The sequence below is a fragment of the Cupressus sempervirens genome, chromosome 4 (genome assembly GCF_028749045.1).
Source record: "Cupressus sempervirens isolate cs-2001-9-10 chromosome 4, ASM2874904v1, whole genome shotgun sequence".
Lineage (NCBI taxonomy): Eukaryota > Viridiplantae > Streptophyta > Pinopsida > Cupressales > Cupressaceae > Cupressus > Cupressus sempervirens.
This window is the reverse complement of record NC_143121.1, coordinates 489,184,180-489,199,612: the sequence shown is the minus strand read 5'-3', so window position 1 is coordinate 489,199,612 and position 15,433 is coordinate 489,184,180.

Below are 15,433 nucleotides of genomic sequence, written 5' to 3'. Positions count from 1 at the left end.
TAGGGCTAATGCAATCTCCGAAATTGCTTCATTATTATCTAACTTTTGTCTTAGTTATTTAGCAGTCAGAGGAGTAGTTGTTACTTCTACATATTAATTGTCTAGAAACTTGATAGAGCATATCTAATACTAGATATGTGCAACTTCATCAAGGTCTTCCATGCAGGAAAGTTCTCCTTGTTCATCTTGGATGCATCTCTCTTTTTTGTAATGATATTTAGGTTTAAATACCTTTAAATTTTTTTATATAAGCAATGAGATCTAATACCAATTGGTAGAAGTATTTAGAATAACTGAGAGGGAGGGATGAACCAATTACTCAAGGTCTATATGTACCACTTGAGCAATTAAACATTAATCACTTCATTGTTCATCTTATCTTGATGTTGCTTGGTCTCTACTATAACATTTTCATAAACATAACTTGCATTGCATAATGGAAACATTCATAAACATTCATCACAATTTGACACTAGGATTTTACATGGAAACCCAATTTGGGAAAAACCACTAGCAACATATCACTCTTTTTCACTCTTTTAAAGTGAGCTCTATTAGGAGTCAACCCTGTTAAAGGTTACAAAACACACTGTGAAATGTGACTTGGTTAGAGGATTTAATCACCCTATTAGGAGTGGCCTTGTAAGAGGACTTTGATCATTCCATTTAGAATGTCACCCAGTTAAAGGATTTATGCAAATTGTTAAGTCTTCAAATGACTATTAGGTCAACCTCTATCAAAAGGATTTTAATACAAATTATTTATAATCATAATAAAGAAAATAGTTTGTTTGATCTATATGATTACAAATCACTTTTATTTGTTCATATCTCTATTTGATCCTTATGTTGGTTCACTGATAAGCCTTTCACTGTCATCTCTGATCTTGATCTATTTGGTCACCTTTCAAGAAATCAATTCACTCTTCTCATCAACACTTAAGCATTCTGATCTAATTCACTTATCAATAATAGCATCATATCTATAAGCTTTCTCCTTTAGCTTTGCATTCACACACTTGTGTGTTTTTTATCAACCTTTCTCTATATACCTCTCTTTATATACAAACTCCCTCATACACACACTGGTTGGGCCCAATTGGGCTTGACTAGACATGTCACCAAATGATTGGTTTTGTACCTCTTTAAATATGGAATTCATGCAATACCATTTTCTACATCCACCATAGATTTTAGGATTTATGATCAAATTCAATTTGATTCAATGTATCTATTCATCTTCTTGGTCACCCTCTAGAAACTTCTCTAGAATCCATCTATTAGGTCTTTATCCAACATATCAATCTTATCTTCAGCATGTTTTAGATCTTCCAAGAAATCAACTGAGTTAGCTTGATCTTATGATTTCTTTGAATTTTTTCTTCTACTATTACTCAGCATTCTCATATGCGGTCAACACTAAAATACTGAGTCATTCTAAAGCTTCTTTATCTGGATCAAATAACTTTAGCTTGATCAATGTTAATGCTCAGTCAACACTAGATTTGTTTGACAATAACTATAGCTCGATTTGTTGGCGTTAAAAATTGCATGGTCAATTTTGAGCAGCATTAAGAAAATTGAGCCCTATAAATGCTTTTTGATGAGTTTGTACTCGGTTGTACCCTTGACTCTCTAAGGTGTTTAATGCTTCTAGAACCTGCCATTCAGCTTGTCCAAGTGTTTCATGAAGTTAAATTCACATTCTGAGCCATTCCATGAAGTCTTGTTTTGAGCAAGTGTCAATTTGGCATTTTCACCTATGTCAGACAGCGATAAGGGGCCTTGTTTGCAAGTGAATATCTCGCACCCAGAAATGTTTTGTGATTCACTACTTTGGGAGCATCTAGTGTCCATATCCAAGAACCTATGTTTCAAATTTTGAATCATTTTGAGTCCGTTTGACTAGGTTTTGAATCCCTCAAAGTTGGTCATTTAAATTTGTCATGCTGATGCACATTGCACATAATTTTGGGAAGCCCTATTTGAAAAGCTATAACTTTTGACTAGTTGACCAAAATGCTAAATTTCTTTTTGTGTTGCATTTTAGATGTTAGATACTTGTTATGTTTCAAGTTTCAGCTCATGAAGAATCTGTTTGATCAATTTTCAAATGTGATTCCAAACATAATTTATAACTTTTTACTGGTGTCAGCATTTGCAGATTGATTGGAACCCCTGTTCGTGATGTTATAACTTAAGATCCATGATTGCCTAGATCAAATGGATTGTACCCCTATGTTGTATTCTAAAAATATTTTAAGTGTACCAATTTTTAAATCTTGATGAATCCATTTGCACACTTTTCCAAGTCAATTTCGTTTGCAAAAAATGTTTTTGTCAGTGTTTCTAGTTGTCAAATTCTGAGTAGCCCACTTTGACTGATCGCCAAACGCACCTAGTTATTCATCATGAGCGCAAATTGAAGATCCATATTCTCCTCATGACAGAGAACCAATGCCCCAATTTTTGTCTTCCCACGTATCACTTTACCCAGTTTTTAAAGCCAAATTCGAACCCAGTTTATTACTTTTTGACATGTTTTCTTGCAGGTAATTCTGAGAAGGCAACTTTGACAATGAATATCTTTTGACTGGGAATTCATCATGAGACAATATTCGATGAGATAGAAGTGTGCGAAACAAAGAGTCAGTGCCACAATTTTCAGAACTCGATTAGAGGCTCGGGTCAATTTTTTAGGCTAGTCAAAGGACCTCCTGGCATGAAATTTGACAGTTTGCAAAAGGTGTTCAAATGAGTTTTAATGATCAAGCTAATGCTTGAAATCAATTCCAATCAATATTAAAAGGTTAATAGATCAGTTTGAAGTTCAGTTGTCTGGAAACAAATTTTTTTTTAGCCGGACCCACTTTGGGGTCCAACTGTTTCCATTAGGCAGAATGAGTTTGAAAATTTTGATACAGAGAAACAACTCATGAACCTTGGTGATTCCCCTTTCATTATTCCTAAAAGGAGTTAGAGCTTTGATCCTGATGAAAGCAACTTATTTCATAACTGATATCATGATGGATGGAAATATAAGGGCAATGAGGAGAGAAGTCCATTTTAAGAAAAAGGAAAAAGTTAAATGAAGAGGACACCATGTCAAAGCATAGGGAGAAAGAGTATCCCTTTTGTGAATCAATTCTTTCTTTGAATTCCTTTGAACTTGCAGCCACTAGCATCAAGGAGTTGCTTTGACCAAGATAATAAAACTTGTCAAAGGACCCAGAATCACTTGATCCAACTCATACAAGTGACCAGTTGATGCAATTTGCACTTCATACTAAAGGAGATTTTTCCTACACCTGGTTAAATAATTATAAAAAGTATGAGGGATTCCATAAGCTCATGTAAGAACAATTGTTTTACATTAGTGGTAGCCTAGAAACTCGCAAGGAACATGGGAGGCGTTAGAGACGCAGTGAATGTGAAGTTAAGTTTAAAACATGTTTATATGCATGTGAAGCTGAATGAAAGGCAAGGAAGTCATTTCAGGCACAACCCACACATTGCTTAGAGGAAAAATGTAGGTCAAAGATAGAAAAAATGTAGCCAAGTCACAGTCAACCCCATTAAAATGGAGTCCATGCATTACACTTATAGCAAATGACACCAAGAAAAAGTAAGAGCAATGAATTAAGATAGAGTATCCTGCTGCTAAAATGGCATTTGCAAAGAAAACCACCATCCAAAATAGAAAAGCCTCCATTCCAAATTAGAATAGAGGAAGCTCACAAGTAGATGCCATCTCACAAAGCTAGTAAGATAAGAACACACGTAGCACATAAGATAGCCGCAGTAGAAAAATAGAGGCCCCAGTTAGAATGGGCACCCACATTGAATAGGAACTCCCACGCTGGGAATGGGAGCAATTCACACATTAAAACCACAACCATAGAGGGTAGCGCCATTGCAAGGGAGCCCACATGGAGAAAAAAAATAGTGGACCGGGCCAAAGGTAGAATGAAAACATTCTTATCATCCTTGGCCCCATTGGAAACATCTCAGTGCATGTTAGCAATTTTTGTTTGAATTTATATGTAGGAGAGTACTACAATATCTGCATGGAGAGGTAGAGTATTGGGCTGTGCATGAGAAGATAAGAAAAATACCTCAATAATGTTGCTGCAATTTCAATGTTTTCAAAATGGTGCCCTAGTTCACCATCTAGTTCATAAATTGATGTGGTGATATGCCACTGAAGAATGATCTCCTCTAGCTAGATTTCAGGCTCCTCCTTCCACTCTATGTAGTTATTACTAGTCAATTAATTTGCCTCTATGTATTAGGAAATGGAAGCACTTATCATGGAATTTTTAGGAATACCTATCATACAATATTGACTAATTTTATTCTCCCAACACTTTCTCTTAACCAGTTTGTGAGCAATGTCCAGCACGGAAATAAGCAATTTTAAAATTTGGATTCATGTTTTTGATATGAACACAAACTAGGTACACCATGGTTCAATCTGATAATGCAATTCTACACAATTGTATCAGTGCTATAGAAAGCACTACAAAAATAATCAAGCAAACACCAAATAGAGCCCACGTTGAAGCAGGGGAAGTAGTCAATGTTTTAAAGAAAACATTTCCCACACAAGCAAGAAGCTGCCAAGTCCAAGTCATCAAAACACCCACAGCAAGGAAGAGAACAAAAATAGAAGTCTCCATGATTAAGATCCCACGCTAGCCAATAAAGACCAATGATAGCATGAAGAATCATATATCCCACATTGTTCGTGGGAGGGACATTTTAAATGTTTAAATGTGAATCTACACAACATGCATTGTTTCTTAAGACACATGAGTTTTATAAGTTGCTGGCCCATGGTTGGGGACCCCACCACTGACTTGACAAAATAACATTAATTTTGAAAAAACATGCATACCCAGTTGATGACATCAGCAAAATGAAGGTGACCGAAAAACTCAAAAATCTAGTGCCTCACTACTTCACTAGCCAGGAAATCTTGGAAATCTGGCTAGTGACATAGCAAGGTTGCCGAAAAACTCTGAAATGCAGCAAAAGTCGAATAAGCCTGTGGGTCCCACGTGTAGTTGCAGTTAGCGAACTAGTGAATGACATGTGGCACAAATTTTGAGTAGGTGGTGATGTGGTGAGATTGCAAATAGAGGAAGGAGACTGTGCCACATGGCACATCCGATGGTCCTCGCTATCTCACCAAGGAGAAGTTGCTCACGCGATAACATGGTGACATAGCGAGGTTTGATGTGGTGATGACATGTGGCAGTGGGTCCTGATAGTGATGATGAGATGGGGGTGACTGGGTAGTGACTGAGTGATGACAAAGCAACAAGGTGATCAATCCTATCTCGACACATGTTATCAAGCCGGTCAAACCAAGTTTGACCTCAGATTCAAAGGGCAAGGAAAGCTATGAAGGCAAATAAAAAATAATTCTTAAATTATTTTATGCAAAATGGATGCCCGTGCAATTCTTTTTAAACTTAGAAAGAACTTTAATATAAAGTTTTGACCTTAGATTTTTAAATTTTTCAAAATTTAAAATTAGATGTTGCAGACAAGCCAGAGTTTCATAAAAAAAGGACATTTTTCAAACCAAATTTTTGGACATTTCTAGAAGGCTAATATAGAAATATTATATATTGTCAGAATTGTGAGAAGACAAACTTTTTGATTATGGAGTTTGTTTTTGCACAGGTGCTTCCTAGTTTGAGTTATAACCAAAAACATGAAATTTGGGGCTTTCTCAGTGGTATGGGTAAAAACTGAAAATCTAGTTAGAAGATCAGTAAAACTTGGTAAGAATGCAGTTGGAGTTTACTTTGCTCACATCCACTCAGTAAAACTCAAATTTTACCAAGCATTTTAGTGGGTTTTGGGATATTTTAATGACTTGACAAGTTTTCATCATTCAAAAAAGGATATTTACAAATTAGTTATAGAAATGATGAAACCAAATCAGATATTTAGTTAAGGAGAGAGGGTAGAAAGAGGTTTTTCATCTTCTTCGAAAGGATTTCTGAATGGACACCTGTCAGTTGGAGATTCAATCTAGGAATTCTTTCCTCTATATCATTCCCTTTCTTTCTCATTGTACAGGTTCCAGTTTTTGGAAAAAAAAAGTTCATTGCTGTGATACCATTGAGGGTTCCAGTTTTTCACTGTGAGACCATTGGTTCCAGTTTTTGACATGTTTCCATGACTATGATGCCTTTCTTTCAACATAATTCTTCTTTTATGAATAGCAGTAGGATGATAAATATAGATAGTTCAGATCTATTAGGTTCTTTATGAGTTAATTTCATGCATTTAGTTGTATTATTTAAAGGAAATGAATACAAATGAGCAAGAACTTCATTGAGTTTCATCTTGAATCTTGTCTCTTATCTTAGTGAACTTCAATGTTTTACAATCTTTGAACAAAGAGCCTAGATCATAGTTGTGGTCCCTTAAGGCTGTATGTTTTCTTATTGTTGCTTGTAACTCAAGGGGTTATGTAAATGCTTCAGTGAATCAATAGGGTTGCAGGTTTATTGAGAAGGATATCATATAACAATGAGGTTTGAATTAAGCACAGATGTTTATTTACAAGGTAAATAGATAGATCATATATCTAAATATATAAATAAGTATCAGATATCCATATGTATGCATTTGATTCATGGATTTTCTCAATGGATTAGGCATTGGTCAGCTATGGGATCATTAAAGTCTTACTACTACATATCTAAGGGTTTGTTGAATTCAACATTATTAATCAAATGATCTTTCCCTTTCATGTTGAAGGACCTAAATGTAATGCCCTCACTCAACTTCTACGATTCATAGATTTGCATTTAGCTATTGCAGATCTATGTCTTTTCTTAAGCCATTAGGAGATATAAGGGTTTCCATCTACTTAATAGATTCAGGGATATGTTTTTGCACTAGTACGGTATCGATTGAATCTCAGGTCCACCTGCCTAGGTTTTGTAGAGCCTAAAGTAGAAGAAGGGTCAAGCCTTATAGTTGGCCTGGTGTCTGAAACGGCATGTTGAAAATGGGAGTTAGCTACCCCTAGATATGTCATATTCTCATTGGGATAATTGAAAACCCTCCAATATTTTCAAACACCAACAAAATGGTGACTCTACTAGGGATATGATCAGTGGTGTGAGGAATTGAGATCAACACCAAGCCAATCAGCATATTAGTGGTTTCATGCAACAACACTTGAGGTATTTCATTTTCATGATGTTTTTCTTGTCAGGAAAGAAAGTAAGTTTTACATATTCATTCTCCATCAAGTGAAGTTTCAACACTAAGAAGAGGAGAATAGTTTTAAGGTTTTATATACTTTATTAGATCAAGTTTCAGTCGGTTATTTTTTAAGTTTGTGAAGTGTGTTTGAAGTTGAGATTGATGAAGGGAACCCCCAAGAGCCTCTTGTGCCAAGTTTTGAGTTAACTATAGCAGATTTTAGGGGAAGGGAATTAGACCCTATTTTGGAACAAGCCAATTAACAATTTTTGTTTGATGAAAATTTTGTAAGGTCTAGGGCTTTCCATTAGTTTGCTTGGAGGGAAAACATGCATATTTTTGAGGAAAGATGTAAAAATATGAAAGTAGAGCATCCAAAAATGGATGAAGCCTCCATTCAAAATCAAATAAAGGAATAAATGATACAAGAGTTCTAGAATATAACCCCTAAAGAGGGGAGACAGATGGTAAAAGCTGCAAACATTTTATTATTGCCCAATTGGGACATTGTTGATGCCTTAATTTTTAATTCTATGTCAAATAATTTGGGATTGCAAGATCTAGATGAAAAGGAATTCTTGGGAACTACATTCAGTAATGACCAAGTTGCTCTTGTTATGTGGTCATTAAGAAGAGGATCCAGGGCTGCTCCATCACAACCTGATGATTCAGGATTCATAGGGAGTATCATTGTGAGAAGAGTTACTGATACCTCACATGTATAGGCAGCCCACATGAATGTGGATTATTCTCAATTTGCCTTGGCTACTACAGAGAGGGAAGAAAAGGAAATGACTGAGCTGCAGAGCAAGTATGAAATAGTGTTGGATGCTTACAATAAAGAGGTAAAAAAGAGAATTGAGCTTGAGAAAAAGCTATTGGGAAAATCCACTAGACCAAGAATAACATACCCTCACCCCCCAGTTGAACCCTTCAAATCCACCCCCCTCATAGAAATACCAAATACACCCCAAAGGCCACAATACTACACTGTTGAGGAGTTCGAAGAAGAAAAGGGTAAATTGTGGGCCTTACATGTAGAGCTAGAGTCAAAATATGAAGATAAACTAAGAAAATCTCTCACATATTTGGGGGATAAAGTTGAATGGCCACTAATCCATGATCAGTTGGCCAGGGAGATCAGTGTTTGGGAGGAGTTAAAAACCGATGATGAGGCTCTAAAGCCTATTGTGAATAAATGGGTAAGAAGGGAGAAAGCAATAGCATTTCTATGTCTATCTGTTATAAATAATTCTCATGATCAAATTGAAAAAACCTTTGACATTGTTTTTGATCTCGCTAATTTTGACAATAAAAGGATTTGTTTACATAGAATAATAATAGGCTACTTGAACAAGTACAAGAGCCAAAAATTTAGTTTGTTTCCTTGTGCCCTAGATAAGAAAAATAATTTGAAAAAAAAAGATGAATGGGCAAAGGAACTCGATGATTTATTTTGTTTAAGAATGAATCAAGTCATAAATGAAACAGGGCATGCATGGTGGGCTACCATGATAGAAGAAATGGCGAAGGCCAAAATATTCTTTGATTCTTTAAAACAAGAATTCATTGATATTGATAATGAGGTTGAGTACATATTAAATAGACAGAAGGATATTTTACAATTCAATTGGCCAGATGATACATTATTTGACAAGTGGATGGCAGAAATTGCTCTTGGTGAACAATTTGATGAAGACGAAACTAACAGTGATGAGGTACAGGGTGAGGAGATCCAAATCATTGACACCATCACCAAACAAGCCCAACTGGAAGAAGAAGACAAAGATAATTAGTCACATTCAGTTGCAAGCCCGGGCCCATAGGATGTCGATACAAGTAAAGAAGGGGAAAAGGTAGATGTTGTTCCTACCATATAGGATAAAGGTGGTGAAAACCTACAAGTGGAGGTTAATGTTCCATCATCAAAAAAAACTTCATCATTGGCTAATTTGGTAGTTGTGTACAAATAGGAATCAAATTAATAGCCAACTCAGCAACATTAGAAGATGTGATAGAAGCTGACCCACCAAAAAGAATGTTTAGATTTAGAGATCTTCTATTACCCACTTTTTTGTCATTTTTTGATAGGTGTATGTAAATATTCCTTGTAAAGGACACCTGTCAATTTCTCTTAGCTTGAAGCTTGTTGCATCTCACACTATATAAGTGAGATTCCAGGGCTAGAGAAAGGGTCTAAATTATATTTTTTCTAAGTGATATACTTAGTCTGTTTTTGATCCCATGTTTGGAGCAAGTTTATGATGTATTTTCTCTGTTAGTTCTTGAGAATACATGAATAATAGAATGATCCTTGTGTTTCCTCCTAAGGTCATTCTAAGTTTACTATAAATGTATACAGTTTTCAAAGAAAATGAATACAAATTATGAGTTGTCCCCATATTAGTTCTTTCTAAATTTTGTCTCCTTTTGATTACTTGGTTATTTTGATATTGTATGAGTAAAGGCTTGTGCAATTGAATGCAATCTAGTTAGGTTGTATATGTTGGAAATATTCAGGTCTAACAATGTTACTGAGAGGGGAGGGGTGAATCAGTAAGCTTTAAAATTTAAACCAATTCAGCATAATAACAAATTCACCATTCATTCATCTACTTTACTGAACACATGAAAAGATTAACACACTGATTTGGTGACCCAGAAACCTTCCAAATTGAAAGTAAAACTGGGGTGTGGATGATGCCCACGAAACTTTAATTCTGCAGTATAAAGTTGGCCGGTTAAGGCTTACAATGATCACTTCTGGTGATCTGCCCTGTTAGGAGCAAGTAGGACTGCTAGATCCACCTTGTTAGAGGATTTACAAACATATAATGAAGTATGCACTCTGTTAGGAGATTTACAAAAGACGGTTAAGTCTACCCTGTTAAAGGATTTACAAAACTAATTCACCTATTAGGATGAAGTAGTGGATCTGCTTGCAACTAGTTTGCTGATTAGATCTTATGTATACTGATCACTTGATGTGATGGATATATCTTTGCTGCTCCTTGATAACCTTGTTGAATACTCCGCTGCTGATTCTCTTTCAATTCACTCTTACTTCACTGTTACTTCTCTTCATCATTTTCTATTTTTTTTTGCAAATGGCACAATACATTACATATATACCATTCCAATATTTATAGCAACAAGGTCGGCCAAACACAAGTGGACAAAACATTACTGAGTCGGCCAGATAGTAGAAAACTCAGGTTCCTCAAACTCACTCAGTGACCTTCTGACACTCGGCATCCACTACATTACACGGCATCGTCATGCACTCGGTAGAGGTAGGGGCTCGGTCCATACTAATCACTCTGAGTAGCTTGGAACTTGGTAACCACTAGTGACTCGGTAAAATTTGTGTCATTTGGTAGAAACTAACTCCTTAGATTCACTTGGTAAGCATTGAATACTTCTTTTACCTTTCTGTCTTGGTAATCACTGAAACCTTCATTTACCTTCTTGACTCGGTAAATACTAAATCCTTCATTTACCTTCCTGACTTGGTAAACACTAAATCCTTCATTTACCTTTCTAACTCGGTAAACATTAAAACCTTCGTTTACCTTCTTGACTCGGTAAACATTAAAACCTTTGTTTACCTTCTTGACTCGGTAAACACTAAAACCTTTGTTTACCTTCTTGACTCGGTAAACACTGCTGAACATACTTGGTAACCAACGAATGCTCAGTATGAACTGTAAACTGAGTGATGAACTCGGTAAGCATTCAAAATCAAATAAGTGTTGTAACTAATGACGAATGTATCATTATTCCAACAGTATATATGTTCATCACTACTATTAGTTCAATGGATTAAGTAAAAGCTTTGATGAATTTGATAAGGTTGTTGTAGTAGTGGAAAGGATTTTTTGAATGATGAATTTTGATAAGAATTGCTGATAAAAAATTTTGTAAGGCAACAAATTAGATCTAAGAACTTGTAGTAGACTCTGAACCCCGATGGATTAGGCATTGGTCAAATTGATTCAGCTAGAAGAGAAAAGTTTCATAAATGGTTTTCAGATGCAGAGTTATAATCAATTTTACTTTTATTTTCTAGAGATTTTCAAAGTTGGCCTATACTTGTTTGCATGGAATGTTTTAGCTTTAGTTAGCCACTATTGCTTAGAACACTTGCAGATCTATAGAAGAATTTTGGCCAAATCTGTTATAAGGGATGTGTTTAGCAAATTGTCATGAATTATGAATGTATTTGAGGATTTGAGGTGAGAATTAGAATGAAACTAAAATAATCCTTATACAGTGTTTCCCAATCTTGAATCATCCATGGGTATACCCACCTTGGTTTTACAAAGCCTGAAGTGTAGAAAATCACCCTTGGTTTTGTTGAAGTTGGGCCCAAATGGTTTGCACATACAATTGTTAATGAGAATTGGCTAGTCTTTAGATTGTATGAGTGATATCATTTTGGTATTAAGTATTTTTTTGCTTATTAGTTTTTTCAGAAAACACCAACACAGTTGACACTAGCATTACTTGGCACTCATTAGTAATTTAACTCTTTTGCTTTGCTTAGCTTAGATTTCTAGACATAAACAATTACTTTTCTCTATCAAAGTCTATATAATCAAATCTCCATTGTAACTTCCTTTTCATAACTTCAACATTTCCTTTAGGTGTTATAATTATGAGTAAATTCTCAAATCCTCTTCATCAATCAAATAGATATGACATTTAGATTAGGTAGCAATATGTCGCATCCAAAGAATTGACATCAATGACAAAACAACAATTGTTCCAATTGTAAGTTTCCAACACTATTTTTTTGTACAACCTACTAGAAAGTATTGCTTGTCTAGAAAGTATTTCCAACCTACTATACAAACTATCACATGATAGAATATGCTAGAGTATTGCCTAGTTTGTTGTAAACTATCATGATCTTGTCTAAAACCTCCATGCTTTCTAGACTCAATGATCTAGATTACATCATTGAGTCTAGATTGTGCTTTAGAGGTTTCTAGATTGCATCATTGTGTTTAGATTGTGTTTTAGATCAAGATTTATGTAATCTAGATCAATGACTCAATGACACAATGTAAACTACCTTACCATGATCTTGAATAAAACCTCCATGTTCGGTACTATGTTAAGATGAAAATATTATTTTGATCTCTCGGATGTGAACTTAATGTCTCTATTGCTCACTTGTCAAAACCTTGGTTACTCCATTCTCTTGGCTATTTTCTATTGGTCTTCTTGCCTAAAACTTGGTTGGAATCATTAGTGTTGTAAATTATTGAGCACTTTTGACAAGCTATTCATTTCACTCTATCTTTTGACAAATGAACATTTTGACTATAAAAGTTTAGATCATGGAAAGATTTGCATCTTTTTATTACACTAAAGGCTTTCCTTTACATGCTAGTTGTGATTAGACTTCAAGTAAATCAAGGAAGTTGTCCCTCTTTTACTTTTGTGTAATTTTCCACTCATACTAGATGTCCTCATAAGAAATTTTTATGAGGAAGAACCTATCCTTGATAGGTAGGAAGAGGCTAATACCACTACTTGGCATAACCCACTTTACCACTTTGATAGTTTCTTTTATACTCCCTTCAACACTCCTAGGGCTACAGATAGTGTTTCACTCACCATGAATCCCAAGGAGAGAAAATACCACCTAGAAGACTTCTTTGCACTTAGAGAAGAGAAAGCTAGGCTAGATAGAGAAAGATTAGAAGAAGCTAGGCTTATAGATGCTAGGGAAATGTCTCACTCATATGCTAAAACTAGTACACATGCACATAAAGTTGAAAACAGACATGCTCATTCCAACTTTAGAAACCCATGTATGAACAATCCATCTTCTGGAAACAATGGGAATAACACTATACCAAGATTAACAAGGATACATGCTATGATATATTCCTCACCACCTAGACCCTCACAATTACACCATGAGAGTGAGGCAGATAATGATGTTACTAGTGAGGACCTCAAGAGGTTTCAACAACATGAACTTCTCCAAAAAATTATGCTTAGAGTCTTAGACCAAAAAAAAGATCAATACTTTCAATACCTAACTTCTCAAGGATGGAAACTCCCTCATGATTATGATGTTCAAAGGATCATCAAGAAAAGAGAGCTAACTAAAGTTGAGATCCTAAGAAAAGAAATTCAAGAGCTAAGAAGTCAATTTTCCCAACTACAAATGGAAAAAGAGCAACCTAAGACCTCCTTTGTAGAAACCATATGTGCTCTCCCATTTGATAGAAGTCTCTACAAGGTATTGTTTCCTAGGGATATAAATGTTACCAAGTATTACAAATATGATGGAAATGGTGACCCGCATGACCATGTAGGACACTTCTATGCTCTTGGTATGGATTTCATGCATGAGGACACATACCTCATGAGACTATTTCCTAGAAGCTTAAGGGTACAAGCCATGGAATGGTTTACCAAGTTGTCACCTCCCCTTAAAAAATTTGACAAACTTGTACAATGGTTCATTCAAAAATATACATACAATGCCCTATTACTATGTTGGATCTTTGCAACATAAAACAAAGACAAAAAGAGCCATTTGCAACATACTTACAATGATGGAGATCACTATATTTTATGTATCATCAATAGATTCCTAAGATGGAGAAGATTGACATCTTTATCAACACACTTGTTTTGGAATTGTATTATGATCTTAGGAAACAACTTTTTACTTCATTCAATTACATGGTTTGAAATGCCTATCGCATCAAATATTTTATCGTTAAAAGGGGAGATATTATCTTAAACAAAGATAAAAATGGCAATGGAAATAGAAAGGATAAGGGCAAGCCATGGAAGAAAAAAATTATGTGGTCAATGATGGAGTTGTAGACACTCCTAATACTGAGTAACAACCCTTTTACTTATCCAACACTATATATGTTGCTAAGAAATAAGAGACCTCAAAGCTAAAATTGTTTGAGTAGGCTAAGAAACCCTCTAAACCAAGACATACTTAAAAACTAATGGTTGACTCATATGAAGTATTCTTGAAAAAAAATGTTACTAATAATATTGTCACATTGCTTGAAAATTTTTAATCTGATGACCCACCCATAAAACTCAATTGGTGGAGAAATGACCAATTTTGTAATTACCATTGGAATAAGGGTCACAATACTAAGAACTTCTTAAAACTCAAGTATGTTAACCAAGCCCTTATTGACAAAGGGAAAGTTTTCATGGATGGCCTAGATAAGAAATCAGATCACAAGGCCTTTAAGGATATTATCCCTAAGTATGATAAAGGAGAAACATCAAACAACAACAAGAAAGGCCATGATGCCAAGATCAACTATTCTTATGCCAACACAGATAATGTCATCAACATGATCGATTCCATATGTGAAAATATTTACATGATGGGTTCTAAATTTGATGAAGAACTCAACTATGACACTGATGATGACTAAAATATGGTTGTCTTAAGAACAAACAACTCCATTCAATGCTCTGACAATGCTGGACCATTGATTTTTCTTAGGGTGAGACTTTAAATGTTATCACTTGGGAGAAGTCAAAGGTTGTTCTTAGGGTACCTAGTGATCCCAAACATGCCTTGTCTTCCAAACAAGTGGCTCCACCTTCTATATCCAACTATGACCTCATGAGTCAATTGTAACAAACTCCCACACAAATTTGCATCTTTGAGTTGTGAGAGTTGTCTCCTTTGCATAAAGAGACCCCAAAGAAATCTCTATGTCGTGCTAATGTCCCTATAGATATTGATGTTGAGAGATTCCAAGATATGGTAAATCACATTTCCTCACCTCACTATCTTACATTTTTTGAGGAGGATGAAAAGTCTCTTAGTCATTCACATAACCTTACCCTCCACATTGAAGTTTAAATCTACCACACTTGAGTCTAATGAGTACTTATAGACAATGGTGTTGGGTTAAATATTGTTTCCTTTAGTGTAATTCAACAATTGGGAATGTCCAAATGTTTAATTGATCCTAGATGGAAGATAACCATAAAATTATATGATGAAGTTGAATGATCCTCCAAGGGTCTAATTGTACTTCCTATTTATGTGGGTCTTGTGGAGAAAGATGTGGTCTTCCAAGTATTAGACATCCCACTTGCTTATAATATTTTTATGTTTAGGCCATGTATCCATGAAATTCAAGTTGTACCATCAACATACCATCAGTGTATTAAGTTCCCATTCAAT